Here is a 19,159-nt window from a genome sequence, read left to right on the forward strand (position 1 = left end):
ACTGCCCCATGGTAAGTGCTCGGCAAACCCTAATCCTAGTACTGGACATATTATACTGGAACTGTCTGAGACTACAAATATATACATTCATGTGCACGCTTCTGCTTCTGTGGGCATACAATACCTACAGGGTTCACTCAGCAGTTGAGGGTGCTGGCTGCTCCTGCAAGACGACCTGCGCTCAGTCCCCAGCACCCACATGGTGGCTCACCGCCATCTGCAACTCTAGTTCCGTAAGATTCAATACCATTCTGGCCTCTGTAGATACCACATACACAGTGCGCAATGCACGTGTGGCAAAATACATACACATAAAATACAAATAAATCCTTAAAAACAAAAGGTAGTGATTAATATTTTAAAGTACCTCTGGGAGATCAAGCTGTTATCCTTCAGGCAAGGTCTCAGCAGCCGGAGGGGACTGCCAAGCAGCCTACGTGACAAGCAGAGCAGACTTTTCACCCTTATGCACCCTGAACATTATCCTTTACCAAAAAACCAGCCAGATGCAGTGTGGTGCACACATCTGTAATCCCAGAACTTGAGAAGAGAGGCAGCTCTCTGAGTTCAAGGCCAGCCTGATCTACAAGTCCAGCCAGGGCTACATACATAGTTAAGACCCTGCCCCCGCCAACACACATACATACATACACACACACACACACACACACACACACACATACACACACACACACGCTAGGGTAGGGGTTCACGAGGCCCCACCCTCCCTTCAGATTTATTGGCAGTTAATGTGGCTAGGAAAGAAAGAGACATTTTCTTCTGTGATGTAGCTGTACTCTGCTGTCCACACCCCTCTAAATAACCTCCATGTCCATTCCCATAAGTAGTCCTAATGAAAACCCGTGGGTCACAAAAGGGATGAGTGGTTGAAGGGAGAGCAGTGGGAGGGACGGAGACAAGAGAATGGCAGGACGTGAGTGGGGTTGAAATACATTATATACTGTATGCAAATTCCACGAGGAGACCCATTATGCATATGAGTGCTAACAGAACATTACAAATACATCATTTCCACTTCACCCAGACCAAGAGCCAGCCAGATAAACAAAGTGGGCTTTAGAGTCTGGCAGATGATCTAGGTTCATTGCGCGCGTGCGTGTGTGTGTGTGTGTGTGTGTGTGTGTGTGTAAGCGTTACTATGTATGTGCATGTATGTGCATGACATGTTGTATGGTTGGTTGTAAGGTTTGGCAGCGATTATCCATCCATTAGGTCATCTTGCCAGTCCATGCGGGAGATGTGCATCTCAGCTCTCTGGAGTGCAGAGCGAGCACGGAGTACTTTTATCTGTATAGAAAGCAAGTATACTGATACCTGGATCTAGAGATCCTACACCTAAAACTTTGAAAAGGAGTTTTTTCTTTGTTTGGTTGCTTAGTTGGTTGGGGTATTTGTTTTGTTTTCCCAAGACAGGGTTTCTATGTGAAACAGCTCTGGCTATCCTGGAATTCCCTTTGTAGAGCAGGCTAGACTCAAACTCACAGAGATCCATCTGCCTTTGCCTCCTGAGTGCTAGGATTAAAGGAGGGCAGCACCACTACAGGCTACTGGAAAGAATTTTATTGTTCTTTCATTTCTCGATTTTTCTCTTGAGTTGTTTTTTAAAGGCAAGGTCTCATGTAGCCCAGGTTGGTGTTGAACTGAGAAGTTTTGAACTCCTGGACTGGGTGTTCAGACTCCAAACACAGGAGTGCATACAAGTGCATAGTGCCACGACCTCTGCAGTGAGTATGTAATGTAGATGGATCTCACTACATAACAACACTAACCTCAGCCCTTTGCCTCGGGCTCCTGAGGGCTGGGATTACCATCACGAGCCAGCTGAAATTAACTGTATATGTGTGTTCACGTACCTAAGTGTATGTGCACATAGAGGCTACAGGCCAACTTCATCTTCACCAGTGTTTGCCCCCCGCCCCCGCCCTTTATTTTTTTTAGGTGAGGTCTCTCACCTGGGCCTGGAGCTCAGTATTAAGGCTAGGCTGGCTACCCAGGGATCTGCTGTCTCTGACCCCCAGCAGTGGGATTACACAGACACCACCACATCCAACTGTTTTATGGGTTCTGGAGACTGAGCTCAGGTCCTCATGGTTACCCAGTGTGGCGGTATGAATATGCTTGGCCCATGGAAGTGCTACTGTCAAGAAGTGTGGCCTTGTAGCAATAGACATGGCCTTGGAGGAAGTGCATCACGGTCGGGGCAGGCTTTGAGGGTTTCTAATGCTCAAACTCTGCCCCCGTGGAAGAAAGTCTCCTCTTGGTCTTCTTCTTGCCTTCAGGTCAAGATGTAGAACTCTCAGCTCTTCCTGCACCATGCCTGCCTGGATGCTGCCATGCTCCCACCATGATGATACTGGACTGAACCTCTGAACCTATAAGCCAGCCCCAATTAAATGTTGTCCTTTTTAAGAGTTGCCTTGGTCATGGTGTCTTCACACCACGGAAATCCTAAGTAAGACACCCAGCAAATACCTTCCTGACTGAGCTATCTCCCCGACCCTTAAAAACCCTTAAAATTAACTTTCAATTAGACAAGAAGTGAACAAAGATAGCGTTCTGTTTGTTCTTTGCTACCTGTGTATGGATGGAGATGTGGCCTCCCAGCTCCCTTCTCCAACCTCCACTCCTGCTCTGGCTGCCATGCCTCCCTTCCACGATGGCCTCCGATCCCTCCCGCACAGTATACTCTTTCCTCATACACCGCTTTTAGTCATGGTGCTCACCTGGCAAGGAAGAGAAACCAGCATAGCTCTAAACGAGTACAGGCAGGGGGTGTGCTCTGCTGGCACCTGGCCAGGGAGAGAGCATCCTAGGCAACTCTAGGGTGAAAATCGGAAATCCAGACCTAAACCTTTGGGTTCTGGGATTGGTGGTGCTCAACCTGTGAATCTGGACAGTGGAGTATTGTTTAGAAAATCCCACAGTGTTGATATTGGCTTCCACACAGACAATCCTTGTACAGGTGAAGTCAGTAACAGATGACCATGAATACATTCACATTAAGTTTCCAAAACAGGCAATGAGCAGGCACAGAAAGTCCACTAATGGGCAAGTAGACCGATGAGTGACTGCAGAGGTTGGAGGGCTGGGGGAGTGGCATGGGGGAGGGTGGATAGGATTGACAGAGTACTGGAACTGAATCATGTTATCATGTTCACACAACTTCCAGCACTAAACCACACTGATCTGTAACTTTTTAAAAGGCTAAATTTGAGTTGAAAAGCTAGCTCGTTCCCAGGTTCCTTGTCATGCAGACATGAGGAGTCCAATCCCCCAGAACCACTTCAGGTAGGCTGGGCAGGGCACAAGCTCTCAACACCTATGATCCCAGTGCTGGGAGGCAGAGGCAGAGGCAGGAAAGTATCTTCAATTGTTAGCCATCCAGCTCTACCAGTGAACTCCAGGTTCACCGAAGAGTCTCTACCTCAAAAACTAAGGTGGAGAGCTATGGAGGGAGGCACCCAAACCCAACCTCTGGCCTCCATGTGCACCTGTGTTCACAAATAAACAAAATGGGTTCAGGGATGCATTTCAGAAAGTGTTCTTTTTATAGCAGGTTCAAGTTTTGGGCATGATAAAAATCCCTCCCTCGACCTTTATGACCTTCTACTCTTTCTTTTCTTCTCAGCTAACGTATATATGCCTGTTATTCCAGCAATCAGGAGGCCAAGGCAGAGGCACTGTGAGTTCTGGCAAGCATAAGCCAGAGTAAGACCCTTTCACAGAACTAAAGCCGGAAAAGCAAGTGCTGCCTCCACCCTCTGACCTCCTAACTCTATGGACATGAAGTTTCTTCCCCTACCAAGCTGCCATAAATTTAGCCTAATACACTGCTAAGCATCTTTATCAAATTCAAAAGACTCATAATTCTTATTCTGACCAACTACTTAGAGCATTTAAATATTTATTTTTACTTTTTATTAATACATCTGGGTACAATGACATCTTTAATCCCAGCACTTAGGAGCCAGCCTGCTCTACTCAGTGAGTTCCAAAGCAGTCAAGACTACACAGAGACCCTGCCTCCCAGAAAAAAAGAAAGTTCAGGTTACTGTGGGTGCTCCTGGAGGCCAAGAGTGCTTGATCCCTCAGAAGCCACAGTCACAGGCAGTTACAAAGCACCCAGCATGGTACTGGGATTTGGTCTTAGGTCTCTGGAAAGCTCTCTGGTCTCGAACTTTCTGTAGAAGTCTACCAAGTGCCGGGATTACAGCCATTTGACACCACACCTGGTGATGCTTTCCTCTCACAAATTTTTCCTGGAGTTAGTTGGGAAGAATGGTAGCCTTTTTTAAAAATGACCCTATCAGCTGGACACGATGAGTCATACCTTTAAGTCCAGCATTTGAAGGTTGAGGGAGAAAGGGGCATTCCTTCTGAGTTCAAGGCTAGCATGATCTACAGAATGAAACCCTCTCAAAAAACAAACAAACAAAGACCCTATTTTGTCTTCTGCAACAGGATTCCCTCATGGATGGATGCCTTGGCATTACCAAATGTTTTTGAAGGTCGCCTTCCAACATACCCTCCTGTGCTGATCTCTGTGGCCTATTCCAGAGCTGGTTGCTGATGGCAAACTCTTCCTGTGTGGTAGTCCCTAACCCAGAGGCTTCGGCACCACTTACGTATAACATGACAGGACTGGAGAGACAGCTCAGCTGCTAAAGGCTAAAACTCACAATTGACGACAGAGCTCTCTGACTCTACCTGCTCACAAAAACATCCACTCGACATGCCAGAAGTTAGCACGTGATTTCTCCTCAAATGTAGTCCACTTCCTCAAGTCTCTGTCTCAGGCTGTCCTACCATAGTCAACCTCATCTACCCCTCTCTGTACTCTGCAGTCTATACTCCACAATTCTACGCTGGTCTTTCTAAAGTGAAAACATGATTAAATCCCATGAACAGTCTTATGACCTGGCTACAATCCTCAGCGTGGTACAGTTTCCAAAGACTCACGGCGTAGCCTCATCTTCATCCTCCTGGCACAGCCGGGGGATAGACCCTGGTTAGACTGCATAGGTTAGCCAGTCTGTTTCTCCCACCCCCACCACTCCCCGTTCTGTCTCAGTGACTCCTGTTTGCAGGCCGGGCAGAGCTGAAATTGTTTTGATGGTATACAGACTATCTCCCCAGCTCCACTCTCTCTACCACCACATGCAGCTACCCTTAAGGCAGCTAGCCTCGCAGATCCGACTGTGTCGTCTGTGTAGCTGACTTTACACACTTCTGCTTACACTAGTCCCTCCGGGACTGCCCACTGCTTCTACGGCCGCCTGGTTGCTTATACAATGTTGGATGTCCTCAACTGAGCATTCCCGACCTGTATTTTCATCACCACTCACATTATGCCCTTTTCTACCTACTGCCCTCTCCTACAGCTTCTCTGAGGATTATGTCATGTAGAGTCCACAGAACCCCCATATTTTCTACAGAATCCAAGGATCATATTGTAGTTGCAAGATGAGTGTTGCAGAGCAGGCTGCATGCTCTCCTAACATGCCCAAGACCCTGGGCTCAATCCCCGGGACATAGTCATACATGTGTGTGTATAGGACAATAGATTTTATACACCTCTGTATTGTTTGTTAAGAAGAGAGAACTTGGGTTGGGGATTTAGCTCAGTGGTAGAGCGCTTGCCTAGGAAGCGCAAGGCCCTGGGTTCGGTTCCCAGCTCCGAAAAAAAAGAACCAAAAAAAAAAAAAAAAAGAAGAGAGAACTCTGACCATCTGAATGTGGCTCTTATCCTCCTCCAAGTTCTCTCTACTCCTGTATTCTAAATAATCTGCATTTCCCCCATGCTCTGTCTCACATATATTAGCATAAAGTCTATCAGAGACTTTCTTTTTCAAAGAAAATAATAGCTGGACACATATCTAATCCCAGCACTTAGGAGCCAAAAGCAGGAAGATCTCTGTGTTGAAGCAGCCTGGTCCACATAGGGAGGTTCCAGGCTAGCCAGGACTTCACAGTGAGACCCTGCCACCCCCATCTACCCCCAACCCCAACACACAAAAAGAAAATAACAGAACATACTTTGGGATAGTGTTCTGTAGTGTTGTGGACCTAATCTTCTCTTTGCCAAGCTATGACTATGCAAATTAACTGTACAAAATAAAGTTAATATTCATTTTTTTAGATTTGTATTATCTTTAATTACAGGGGGAGGTGAGCCACTGCCTGTGAAGACCAGGTGTTGGGTTTCCTGGGAGCTGGACTTACAGACAGTTGGGAACAGTTTCTGGGGAGCAAACCCTGTAACTCTCCAAGAGTCATACTGCGAACGTCTTAACCAGTGTGCCCTGTCTCCAGCCCCAGTACTCAATTTTTAAAATACCACTTCTGTCTCTCTAAATTATGAGGAAAACGGTCCCTGTAAACTTATGAGAAACCACCGTTTAAAAAGACAGCAAATTCAGTCATCTTACCTTGTTTCTAGATACTCTGTGATTTGTTTTTTGAGACAGGATTTCTCTGTTTAGCCCTGGCTGTCCAGGAACCCTCTCTGTAGACAAGGCAGACCTGGAACTCACAGACATTTTCCTGCCTCTGCCTCCAGAGTGCTGGGAATAAAGGTATGTGCCACCACCAGCCGGCTTCTAGATACTTTGTTTTAAAAATTATTTAACAGCAGCTGCTATTAAACTAACCTATCTCTCTCCAATCTATGGGACACACTGAAAAAGTAGAAGCTCCAAACCCCTGTAAATGCCAACACCACTAAAAGGAAGTTATTCATTTCGAGGAAGATACCCAGGACCTTGAAATCATCGATATAATTCCTAGTACAGAAAGTGATGGGATCTTTCCTTTCCAAGTGCTAGCACCTGAACACTAAATCCAAAGTAGGCCTATTAACTTATCACTAAGGTCTTGGTCAATAACTGCCAGGTATGAGTAATGCTTCCCAAGCTACTCAGTGGTAGCCCACTGGCATTCATTCCATCAACACCACTGAGGCTGGGCAGTGGAACAGCTCGATGTACACAGTGTATAGCACACTTCTGTCACAGGCATAGACCTCCAAACGAAAACGGCTGTGATCTCCAATAACATTAGGGTAACTGCGCTGTTCTCTCTGGAAGAATCCTTGTAATGATCCCCAAACTTGAACCAGCACTACTTCAGAAGACTGGGAAGTGGAATATTTTGTCAAACTCTGTTTCACTGCGACATATTTAAAAGACGGGAAAAAGAAAGCTGGCCTGGACTAAGAACACTCCGGCATGAAAACGCGTTGAGAACGAAGCTCTCAACTCCAGATCTGGCCGAACACTTCCACTGAACCCTGAAACAAGGACCGCTACAATCAGGGTCGCCCCCCTGCCCAACGCAGGCTACGAGCCACAGCAGGAGCTGTTCCCCGACTCCACCCCGCTTGCGGAGACAGGTGGGCGAGCCAGGTGAGACCCATAAACCGGAAGACTGCGTCAGGCCAGTCCCCCGCCGCAGCTCCGGCCAGGTGTGGCCCGCAGGGATGCCCCGCGGCCTGGAAGATCCAAGGAAGCAGCTGGGCTCCCAGCTAGCCCCTGGCTCCCACAGCAGCACAGGACACACCGGGAGGTCCCAGGGAGGCCTGTCCGGCAGGCGGGGTGACCCACCCCAAAGGAGCAAGCTCGGGGAGTGAAGCCTTCGCGGACAACGTAAGGCGGGGCAGCCACGCCCCCCACCCCCAACTCCAATTCCGAGCCCCGGATCCCAAGCCCAGCACGCTGCATGACAGGCGCGGGCGCAAGGCCGGGCGCCGGACGGCTCCCACAGACACCACTGCAGCGCTGCGACCCCCGCGAGCCAACGCTCCCCGCCACTGACCAGTGCCTGCCGCCGAGCGACCGTCCGCTCCGCTGCAGCCGCCGCCTCCTCGCACTCACGCTGCCGCTACAACCGCCGCCTCCTGCGCTGCCCCCCTGGCCGGCCGCGGGAGCCCCATTCCCACCCCGCCCAGCCTCCGCCTGTTTACAATGATTGGGACAGAACAGGACGAGCCGCCCAGCGCGCACGCGCACGCCCTCCTCCCGCCGCAGCCGGCTTCCCGGGTCCTCCGATCCTTGGCCGTGACGGCTAGGGGCGTCTAGGGCAAACGCCCCTTGTCCTCGCACGGGGCACGCCGGGAGTTGTAGTTCTTGTAAACCCGCCACCCCCGCCACTGCAGGCCCGTGTCTCGGACACAAACCACAACACCCAGAAAGCATCGCGCCTCACGAGATGGAACTCGTTGGGGAAACAGGGAACCCGCGAGAGGATGCGCCAAGCGCTAAGGCTCTGCAGGCGCCTGCGCAGTGTCCTGGGGACCGAGTGGAACACACACCTACCGGAGCGAATCCCAGTGAAAACAGTGTGGGATCCCTGCGGAGCTCTGCAGGAAAGAAAGCGCAATCCTCCCCAAGCTCTGGCCGGGTGTCCGCAGCTATCGAAAATGACACTTTCCCCCAAGCGTCTGCGTACTTTAGTGGTTCCGACCAGTTAAACCAGCCTGGGCTGCCGACCCACCCCGCCTCTGGGCGGAGCACCTTGCTGGCCTTCTTTGGGCGGAGATCTTCAGTTGGAGAATTCTTGCCTTGGGGTTTGGAGAAAGGAAGCTTTTGGGGCCTATGCGGGGAAGTCCGCAGGATCCCTTTAGTGTGTTGGCTTGCGGGGAACTGCTGACTCCCACCCACTTAGCTCAGCAGTTAGCAATCAACCCCCGAGTTAAAGCTGCACAGCATCATGTTCAGCTCGCAAACAGAAACAGCTGAATATCCTCCCGAAGTCCTCCATGAAGGACTGAAGGAGTGTTCTCCGGTGTATACCGTGATAAACAGCAGTCCTTTGAAGTATTCTGGGTTTATAGCATTGGCAGTCAGAAGAGAGATGAGATTTCTAGTGTATGCTTCTTTCCGAGAGCCATATGGATTTCGATGATCCGTCCTGTACTATGCCCCCCAGCCATCTTTCCTCAAATATGACAAGTCCGTTCCTTGCGCAAGAGTCACCCTCAGTGGAACACTGAGGTCCTAGAGGGATCTTTCCAGAACCCCTGTAGCAATAAAACAGCCTCCAGGAGAAGCTGGCCTGTGAGTATGCCAGTTAAAATGCTCCTTCCCACTGGCAGTTCTGATATGGCCAAGGGATAGGCACTGGTCTGAGCAGGGCTTTATGAACCCTCTCCTGACATTGACATATAAAATAATGAGGTGGGGAAAGAGGCGTTCTTTACTGAGTAATTCACCGGTGGTCATATTTACTGCAACATCACGTGGCCTGTCCACTGGAAGTGAATGAAGCTGAAAGAGAGTTAGGGGACACAGCAAGGTAGAGGGAAAAGCAAGAGCGGTCAGTTAGAGTGAAGACTGACTCCCTTCTGAGATCCTTAAGTGCTGTGTTTATGTGAGCCTCAGCGGGCGAGCCAATCCAGGAATAATCTTTACACACTTTTTATTATTCAATTGTGCTAATGGAGGTATTTACAGGGCTGTTTCTCAGCATTTTCCCCTCCCACTTAAGGAGCACCACAGAACCATTTACTCTGGTAACTGTTTTAGAAATAAGCATCATGTCCAAGCAGAACCCACGAACCCACAGAGACAGATGGAGGCTTCCACTAAACCGCAGCTTCCTTTCTTTTCTGGTACAGTGAAGTATTTGAGGTCTGCAAATCTAGGAACCATTTGTCTCCTGCCGGGGCAAAGCTAAACAGAATTCAGGGAGAGGATGAAGTTAAAAATATCAAACAAATACAGCATGTTTTGGGACAAAAGGTAGGCAGGTTCATTTGCTGCCCATTATTAAAAAGATGGGTCTTGTTCGTCTTTTGCAGCTCTACAGACTGAACATAGGGCCTTAGGAACACGAGGCAAACACCAGGCTCCAGCTCTAGCAAGAGTCCAGGGCTCTCTAATCCAAACATTCTTCAGCTATGATGCAAACTTTCTGCCTGTGCAACATCCATCCAAGCTGACTTGCATCACCCCCACGGGACTGAGGATAGGAGAGCTGATGTGAACATAAAACTTGTTGCTCCACGACTGTGGCTCTCAACCTTCCTGATGCTGAGACCCTTTATTTAATTCAGTCTCTCACGCTGTGGTGACCCCAACCATAACATTATTTCCATTGCTACTTCACAACTGTAATTTTGCTACTGTTGTGAATCGTGGTGTAAACATCTGTGCTTTCCTGTGGTGATAGGTGACCCCTGTGGAAAGGTCGTTTGGCCTCAGGGGGTGGCGTCCCACAGGTTGAGAACCACACTGCTCTGCAAGGGAGCAGGTGCCTAGTCCTGTCCCAGAAGTCTCATAACCTCCGTTAGCATCCAGGATCTGTGGCAGGCTAATGTATGATCACTTTAAGTATGGTCAAGGTTTAGCTCCTTCACAGTTATTGATACTTTTTAATCTAATAATTGATTTAGCCACGTGAAGTACCTAGGAAGCTTCCTTTCCCTATGCCAACCCTTCCACCCCAACTCACATGTGTCATGTACATGCAAGCGAACCTTTCATCTCCCCCAGTACACCTATTTTAGTAATTTGGATCACAACACTATTTAGTATTTACAGTAATAAGGCTAAGAATGCTATTTACAAGTTGTGTGTGTATGTGTGTGTGTGTGTGTGTGTGTGTGTGTTGTGTGTGTGTTATTTAAGAAAGAAAAGGCACTCCAAAGCACTATGGGGTTACCTGCACAAATTAAAACTGATAATGCTCATATGTGTGTGTGTGTGTGTGTGTGTGTGTGTATTATATTCTTTGCATATTACAGTATAAAACATGTTACTGGTATACCACATAATCCCACAGGACAAGCAGAAAGTGCCAACCATACCTTAAAAGAGATGCTTATTAAACAAAAAAGGAGAGTAAAACCCCCCAGGGACAAACTAAGTAATGCGTTGTTGACTCTCAGTTTTCTTAATGTTGGTGAAAGAGGAACTGCAGCAGCTGAGAGACACTGGGTTATCACAACAACCGAGGAGCTAGGCCAACCAACATACTATAAGGGTTCATGGACGTTAGAATGGAAACCTGCAATAGTTTTAAGATGGGGAAATGGTTATGCCTTTGTACCTACAGGGAATAAAAGATATGGTGACCAACAAAACTTTTAAAGATTAGATCAGATGAGGGAGAAACTCTTGTCAGCTGAGACATGCATGTCTTCACAAAGCAAATAGCCCAGGTGATTCACAGACTGGCTCGGTTGTTTCTCCCCCAAAATACATGCAGATCAACTTCAAAAGGGCTAGCCCTAATGACCGATCTCACAGAGCACAGACAATACAGAGACTAAAAACACAGAGACTGGGCATCAAATGCTACAGCTACCTTCTTTCAAAGTAACCATTTTCTTCCTTGGGGCCCCTATAGGAATCCTTCAACCCAATTCAGCAGAGTAATTTTACAAACATCATCGCCCTAGTCCCTTGTTGGGGTGGTAGGTTTGGTCATTTAATGTGTTATAGTTGTTATCCTCTAGATGGAAGGCTGTGATTAGTTATGATCAGGGATTGATAGAAAATTAAAACTGTTTTCTTTGAAGTATTGTATATTGATAGAAATTTGAGGTTGTTTTATTCGATCACTTGACCATATTGTACACATGCCCTTTATTGGAAAATGTGATGGTTCTTGCAATTATTTCTATTGAGCGTAGATTGCTAATGATAATAAAAGGACAGTTCTTAAATAGGAAGGGGGATATGAAGTGGAAACTTCTAGTTTCTTTGGAAAGCTATCTCAAGTAGTTTGCTAGGGCACAAAGGATGTCTTGCTAAAGCAAACACGTGAAAGAAGGTTTTCCTGAAGCAGGCACAGGTGAAAGGATGTTTTGATGTAGCAAACTCATGAAAGGACCCATGATGAGGGGTATAAATATGACGCCCTCAGACAGTGGGAGACAAGCACTGGACATTGGTTTGGTTTGTTCTCCTTTGACAGTATTCTCTAACTACACGCATGTATTGGTTTGCCATACATAGTGTTGTTGAGCTCAACTTGCGTTAAACACTGCCATTGAGAAAAATTCACCAAGGAATTGCTCTCGAGGTTCCTGTGTGGAAACAAATTTTTAAGAATATAGAAACAAGGGGTTGGGGATTTAGCGCAGTGGCAGAGCGCTTGCCTAGCAAGCGCAAGGCCCTGGGTTCAGTCCCCAGCTCCAAAAAAAAGAAAAGAAAAAAAAAGAATATAGAAACAAGGTTCTGAAAATGTAAAAACAAAGTTTTAGTTGTCAGAATGACCGGGCCACTCTGACCAAGACCAAGCTAAGTTAAGACAAAAATAACTGTTCTCAGAATAACTCCCCTACCCCTTCCTGTACTGAATTCTGAGGAAAACCACGAACTGTCAACAATCTTACTGCCAAAATCCACCCCCCAACTCCTTTGACCAAAAGAGTTAAAAAATATATACTACTGCTTGGCTGACTAATCATAATACAGTAGTTCACCCCCTTACAAGGAGGGTATAAAAGGTGGGTGCTTTTTGAGTTCGGGGTTGACTCTCCCTGTGAGGCTGAGCACCCCCAGGTGCATCAGATCAATAAACCTCTTGCCATTGCATTGATCTGTCATCGAGCTGTGTGTTCTGTGGGGTTGTGCACCTAGGCAAAGACTTTGGAGGTCTAACACCTGCAGCAGCTTGCTGCTTCAGCCTCTCCTCAGGCTGGTTGGTGAGTCTGGTGGTTTCCTCAGGATTGAACTACAGCTGCTGGTTCATGCCTGGTATCTGACTGCCCACAGGACTGGACTAAAGCCACTGAGTCCTATTTGTTGTTTGCTACGGGACTGAGCTGCTGCCAAAGAAGATCGAGCTCGCCCCCAAAAAACTATTGTGAACAGGTCCACTTCCCCCACATCCTAACTTATTAAAAGTAGGTTGCAAAAAAATGTGTGCCTACAGACCACCCTGCCCATCTACCAGACTCTACTATTAAAGGGTCCAGGAAAACACTGCTGGGAAACGCTATTTCTTCTGATAATTTGTGTTTATTTGTTAGTTCTGCCCTTTGTCTTTTCCCATTTCCCCCCTTTACTATATTTCAGTAATATTTTGACATTGATTTTTATAAAATTTCTTTTTGTTTTCTACTCACTTACATTTGCCTGATTTTGTTTTCCTTCTTTTTTTCTTTATTGTGAAACCTCATGTTTTCTGCCTCATGCTCTTTCCTGTCCTTTATAACGTGTTCCCTGCTCCGCTCTGCAGTTTGCCTTTCCCTTTTCTTTTGTACGTTACCTACCATATTCCTCCACATCAGTCAATTACTATTATTAATTTATACCACATGATATTTAAGTTCATAGCTTCTCTGTATTGTCACCATATCCCGCATCACCGTAGCCTAGCGATTAGGACTAATCAAAGTATATTACCATCCCTGGTGCGTTGTGTTATAGACCTTACAGACTTCTACCCACTCACTGAGCAGTACAGGGGCCTTGAGCTAGATCCCCCATTTTGTTTCTGGATGGCAAGAAATTGCCTTGGCTATTTCTCTTGGACCTATACTTCTGAACCCAATGGTGTCCTCTGCCACATCATATACACACCCTGGGAAGCCTAAGCATTGTTTCTACTTGAGATTTAGGAAAACCATTGCCCCTACGAAGGGCTCCTTTCTGGTGCAAAGTACTGTAGTTCTCTCAGTTAACATACCAGGTATTTTGAGATCTGAGGCTTTTGGTTTGGTCCTGGTCTCTTTGCAAATGACCATATTTCCCAAAATTTAAGCACCAGGCGTTTTGATATTAGAGACCTCTAGCTGTAGTTTGACCTATTATATTAGCATAGCACACATTATAACCAATATTGGTCATATCCCTTCTCCACTCATCCATATGTACCCTGTACCCTTAATGTTCTAATAGTATTTTTACATTCACCATTTACACTTTCAAACACCAAGGGCTATATCAACACCTGCCTTACATGAGGGTCTGATATGGCTTTGTTCACAGCTGAGACTAATATCTGTAAAAAAAAAAAAATCAGAGGTTTCTGCAGAGACTTGTATCATCTTTGTAAGATGGACTCTTTCCCAGGCTCCTCAACTCTGTCCCAACCTCTTAAAGCCACTGAGCAACATTGTCTATAGCAGAGTCATTAAAGTGAATCTGTCCTTACATCAGAATGCTGCTCTTCCCCTTGCTCTATTTCACTGTTCAATATTTGCAGCTTCTTCACTCCGCCATGTTAACATTGCAACTGAGGACCAGACTCTAGTGCAGCTGCTAACAATCCCTTCCAGTCTTGAGGAGTAATTCTATTTTGAGTAGCCCAGTTATTTAGAATTTGTTTCACATAAAGCGACTGCATCCCATATAAAATCATGGCCTCTTTAAAGTGCCTTAGATCTATCATTTCTATAGGACACCATTCTATTTTGTCACAAGCTTATTCTACTCCATTAGCAGGTGTATGCTGTACAACGACTAGAAAAGCTAATGGTGATCCCATAACCCCATCCTCCCACTATAGATTCATGGTTGGTTTGAGATTAACCCTTTCTCTTGAAATGGTCAGTCTTATCAGAGTGTCCTCCTGGTTTTTCAGCTTTTCTCGGACCTTACTGCTGTCTGGCAAAGTTTCTTTCCCTCTTCCCTCCTATGGAAAACTCCTGATCTCGCTCACTGGTGTTCCTAGCTTCCCAAGTGCTCCCACCCCTCCGACTGCATCCTCTCCTGTTCTGCCACCAACTCTGTGCCCCTTTCAGAAAAAAAAGCAGAGTGATTTGTTTTGTTTTCCATTTCAGCCATTTTTCATTTCTTTGGTCCGTTCGTTTTCACCCCCAATTTTTGAACTGCTCAGCCAGTCTTAAATTTTTAAAAAACAGAATATAAGGAGAGGAGGAGGAAGAAACAGAAGAAGAAAGAGAAGAAAGGAAGGAGGAAGAAGGAGAAACAGAAGAGGAGGAGGAGGAGAAGACAGAAGAAACAGAAGAGACAGAAGAAGAAACAGAAGAAGAAGAAATAGAAACTCTCCTCTGAGAGCAAAGCATGGGATAACCCAGAAATAGCAGCCACAATAATTTTTTTCTGGCCTCTTTTTTTTTTTTTTTTTTTTTTTTTTTTTTGGTTCTTTTTTTCGGAGCTGGGGACCGAACCCAGGGCTTTGCGCTTCCTAGGTAAGCGCTCTACCACTGAGCTAAATCCCCAGCCCCTTTTTCTGGCCTCTTGAAATGTCCATTCCTTCATCCTCTGCTGTTTCCTGTACGGCATTTAAAATCAAATTTCCACTTTTATCCTTAACTTTTTTTTTTTCCGGGAACCGAACCCAGGGCCTTGTGCTTCCTAGGCAAGCGCTCTACCACTGAGCTAAATCCCCAACCCCTATCCTTAACTTTCTAAGCCCAGTGTTGGGCTGCCATTTGTAGCTTGTTTTTGCTACTTTGTGGGTTCTTCTTTTCCCACTTTTTCACCCCTTACCACTAGATAGGAGAAAGGATAGAGGAGAGAGAGTTTCCTGAATCTAATTTCTTTCCTTTTGGATCACGACTACTAACAAACTACAACCATCCTCCCTGAACAACCCACAGCCTCGTCTTCTCCAGCCTCTAGCATTTACATAACCTCTGAGAAGTTCCCAGAATTCCAACCATCACGCAGTCACAGAAACTATCTGCAGCTGGCAAAACTATGCCTCGGGTAGCACACAAGGCAAATCACAGCCAGCCGCTGCGGACCATCCGAAGCAGCCCCATATCCCTACAGCTGGGATTAAAACAAAAGCAAAATCCTATATCCCAAAACTGTCACTATAAAATTCTAAATTCAACCATCAATTTAAAAGAATCACTATGATTTTCATGAAAGTTGCGTTCTGATCTCCACACACTCAGTGGCACACTCATATGCCCAAACTCACACAAATAAGCAGAGTGTAGTGGTGGAAGGAAACTATTTTAAAGAACTGTTTAGATTTATGTATTTTATGTGTATGAGTGTTTTGCACACATGTATGCCTGTGCACCATGCCAGGTGCCTGTGAGGATCTCAAGAGGGTATCAAATCCCCTAAAACTAGAATTATGGATGGTTGTGAGTCACTGTGTAAGTGTTGGACAGCACATGGGTCCTTTGGAAGAACCATAAGTTCTCTTAACCATTGAGCCATCTCTCCAGCCTAGAAACTGCTTAAAAAAATTATTTATTTAACATATATGAGTATACTATAGCTGTCTTCAGACACACCAGAAGAGGGCATCAGATCCCATTACAGAGGGTTGTGAGCCACCATGTGGTTGCTGGGAACTGAACTCAGGACCTCGGGAAGAGCAGTCAGTGCTCTTAACCACTGAGCCATCTCTCCAATCCTAGAAACTGCTTTTTATTTTTTTTTTTTTTTTGGTTTTTTTTTTTTTTATTAACTTGAGTATTTCTTATATACATTTCGAGTGTTATTCCCTTTCCCGGTTTCCGGGCAAACATCCCCCTCCCCCTCCCCTTCCTTATGGGTGTTCCCCTCCCAACCCTCCCCCCATTGCCGCCCTCCCCCCATAGACTAGTTCACTGGGGGTTCAGTCTTAGCAGGACCCAGGGCTTCCCCTTCCACTGGTGCTCTTACTAGGATATTCATTGCTACCTATGGGGTCAGAGTCCAGGGTCAGTCCATGTATAGTCTTTAGGTAGTGGCTTAGTCCCTGGAAGCTCTGGTTGCTTGGCATTGTTGTACTTTTGGGGTCTCGAGCCCCTTCAAGCTCTTCCAGTTAGAAACTGCTTTTTAAAAAGAAAGAGTATTTATAATTGATGAGAAAGAGAAAGGACATATTGAAACACCTTATGAAAGCAAGTACTTTATATATATATATATAGGGGTTGGGGATTTAGCTCAGTGGTAGAGTACTTGCCTAGCAAGCACAAGGCCCTGGGTTTGGTCCTCAGCTCCAGAAAAACAAAACAAAAAAACCAAAAAAAAATTTATATATATATATATATAATTTTCATATATATACATAATTTTCATATATATGTATATGTATATATATATATGGAAGGCATTTTGAACAGAGAGACCCTACATAAGTGAAGCAGTGCTTTCCCCAGAAGACATGGGTTATTGAGTGCCAGGTACCTCCCTATAAGCCGTTGGTCAGTGAGGTTCCAGTTGCCCTCCAAAAAACACAAGGTATTGCCATTGTTCTCGGTTGTGACAATAACTAGAGAGTGAGACCCTCTTACTAAGGACACCACACACTTTGGTTTCATGACAGAAATAAAGCTAGAACTGACCTGGGAACTTTGTTTCTTATGGCTAGCTTTCATGGAACCAGAAGGAATTCTGCAGGTCACTGGGGAAGCAAACGCTTGCATAGCAGTGTACCCTGCATTCTATGCAACCAGGAAGGCAAATTATGCTCACTGACACAATAGTGCTATAACTATTATGGGATGTAGAGGAAATTTAATCCAGCAGCATGACTGCTGTAGCTGGAATACGGACATGCCTTTAGTACACATCTTTAATCCCAAACAATATAGATAAATCTAGTTTGTAGAAGGAGACAGACATGGTCGAAAGTGACATCTAATCGAGGGGTAGATAAAGTGATAAATCAGAGAAAGGTTTGACAGAATGAGTCAGAGATAGGATACGCCCAACTCTTGTGAGGAAGGGAAAGAGTCTACTTAAGGGCAGTGTGGGGAGAGTCAGTCAGCTCCGTGGAGTTGTGGAGTCAGTTGGGAGTCAGGGCAGTGAGTACAGAGCAGTGCAGTTGAGTTTGTTCATGAGTTCATGCAGTTCAGTGCAGGGCAGCGGGGGCTTGAAGCCAGAGAAGAGGAAGGAGCCAGTAGAGTTGAACAGAGTTAGTTTGAGGCCAAGCAGAGCAATTCAGTGAGAATCTGAGAGAAGCCCGATTGAGTCAGTCAGCTTGGAGAAGAGTTTGAGCCATAACAGTTGAGTTGAACCAGGCAGAAATCAGATGACTCAGGTTTGATTTCCAGAACCCACATAGTGACTCACAGCCATCTGAAATTCAGTTCCAGGGAATCTGACTCTCTTCTGATCTCAGAAGATACCAGGCAAGCATATGCAGGCTAAACACCCATATACATAATTATTTGAAAAGCCGGGAAGGTCATAGGCTCCAGGAGACAACCTAACTACTGTAGTTTGGTTTATCCAACTTTATTGTGTCCGGGACTTAGGCCTGACTGGGACAATAAGTGAGGGAAGAAAAGACAGACAGACAGACAGACAGACAGACAGACAGACAGACACACACACACACACACACACACACACACACACACACACAGAGTTAAGATCAGGTGGACCAGGCTCTCTGATGGAGAGCCACTGTGCCCCAGAAGCTTAGCATATTTATCACACGCAATTGAACAGAGAGGAGCATCCAGCTGACCAGGAGGAGGGATTATTACAACCAAACAGGGAATTAGGGTTTATGGTATACAGCTGGCTCAGGGAAGCAGGCTTGGCTAATCTTGGAAGGAGCAGCCTCTGTTGGGGAGCAGACCTCTGAGCCTCATCTAGGGGGCGGGGACAGACAACCATTTTCCTATGGCCCTGTATCTTTGACATGGCTGTGCTCATGACAACAGCCACATTCACTCAGGACTTTAGATGCTCAGAGCTTCCTCTGCTCTCCACAGGGTGTGCTGTCACGTGGCCTTCTAAATATCTGCGCATATGGCTATAGACTAGTGCTGCTCCCACAGACTAGTGCTACTCCAATAGACTACTGTTACTCCCATAGATTAGTGCTACTCCAATAGACTAGTGCTGCTCCCACAGACTACTGCTACTCCTACAGACTGGTGCTGCTCCCACAGACTACTGCTACTCCTACAGACTGGTGCTACTCCCACAGACTACTGCTACTCCTACAGACTGGTGCTACTCCCACAGACTACTGCTACTCCTACAGACTGGTGCTACTCCCACAGACTACTGCTACTCCTACAGACTGGTGCTACTCCCACAGACTACTGCTACTCCTACAGACTGGTGCTACTCTCACAGACTACTGCTACTCCTACAGACTGGTGCTACTCCCACAGACTACTGCTACTCCTACAGACTGGTGCTACTCCCACAGACTAATGCTACTCCTACAGACTGGTGCTACTCCCACAGACTAATGCTGCTCTCAGCCTTGTCCAAGAAGCTTCTGTCTGTAATGGTAATTGCAGACTCAACTCTGG

The 19,159-nt window shown here is 46.3% G+C and overlaps 1 protein-coding gene across 2 annotated transcripts in view; it reads right to left on the reverse strand.

Moving 5' to 3' along the window:
* The window catches only part of Ralbp1 (ralA binding protein 1), a 36,805-nt gene extending 28,296 nt beyond the window's left edge, over nt 1-8,509 (reverse strand). The window contains exon 1 of one of the 2 annotated variants that reach the window (NM_001393664.1): nt 8,334-8,509. The gene's annotated coding sequence lies outside the window, so the exon portion shown is untranslated. Of the gene's footprint in view, nt 1-7,833; nt 8,076-8,333 lie in introns of those variants that run through there. The other variant, NM_032067.2, reaches the window with a different exon arrangement.
* Nucleotides 8,510-19,159: the final 10,650 nt, after the last annotated feature.

Source organism: Rattus norvegicus, chromosome 9 (genome assembly GCF_036323735.1).
Source record: "Rattus norvegicus strain BN/NHsdMcwi chromosome 9, GRCr8, whole genome shotgun sequence".
Lineage (NCBI taxonomy): Eukaryota > Metazoa > Chordata > Mammalia > Rodentia > Muridae > Rattus > Rattus norvegicus.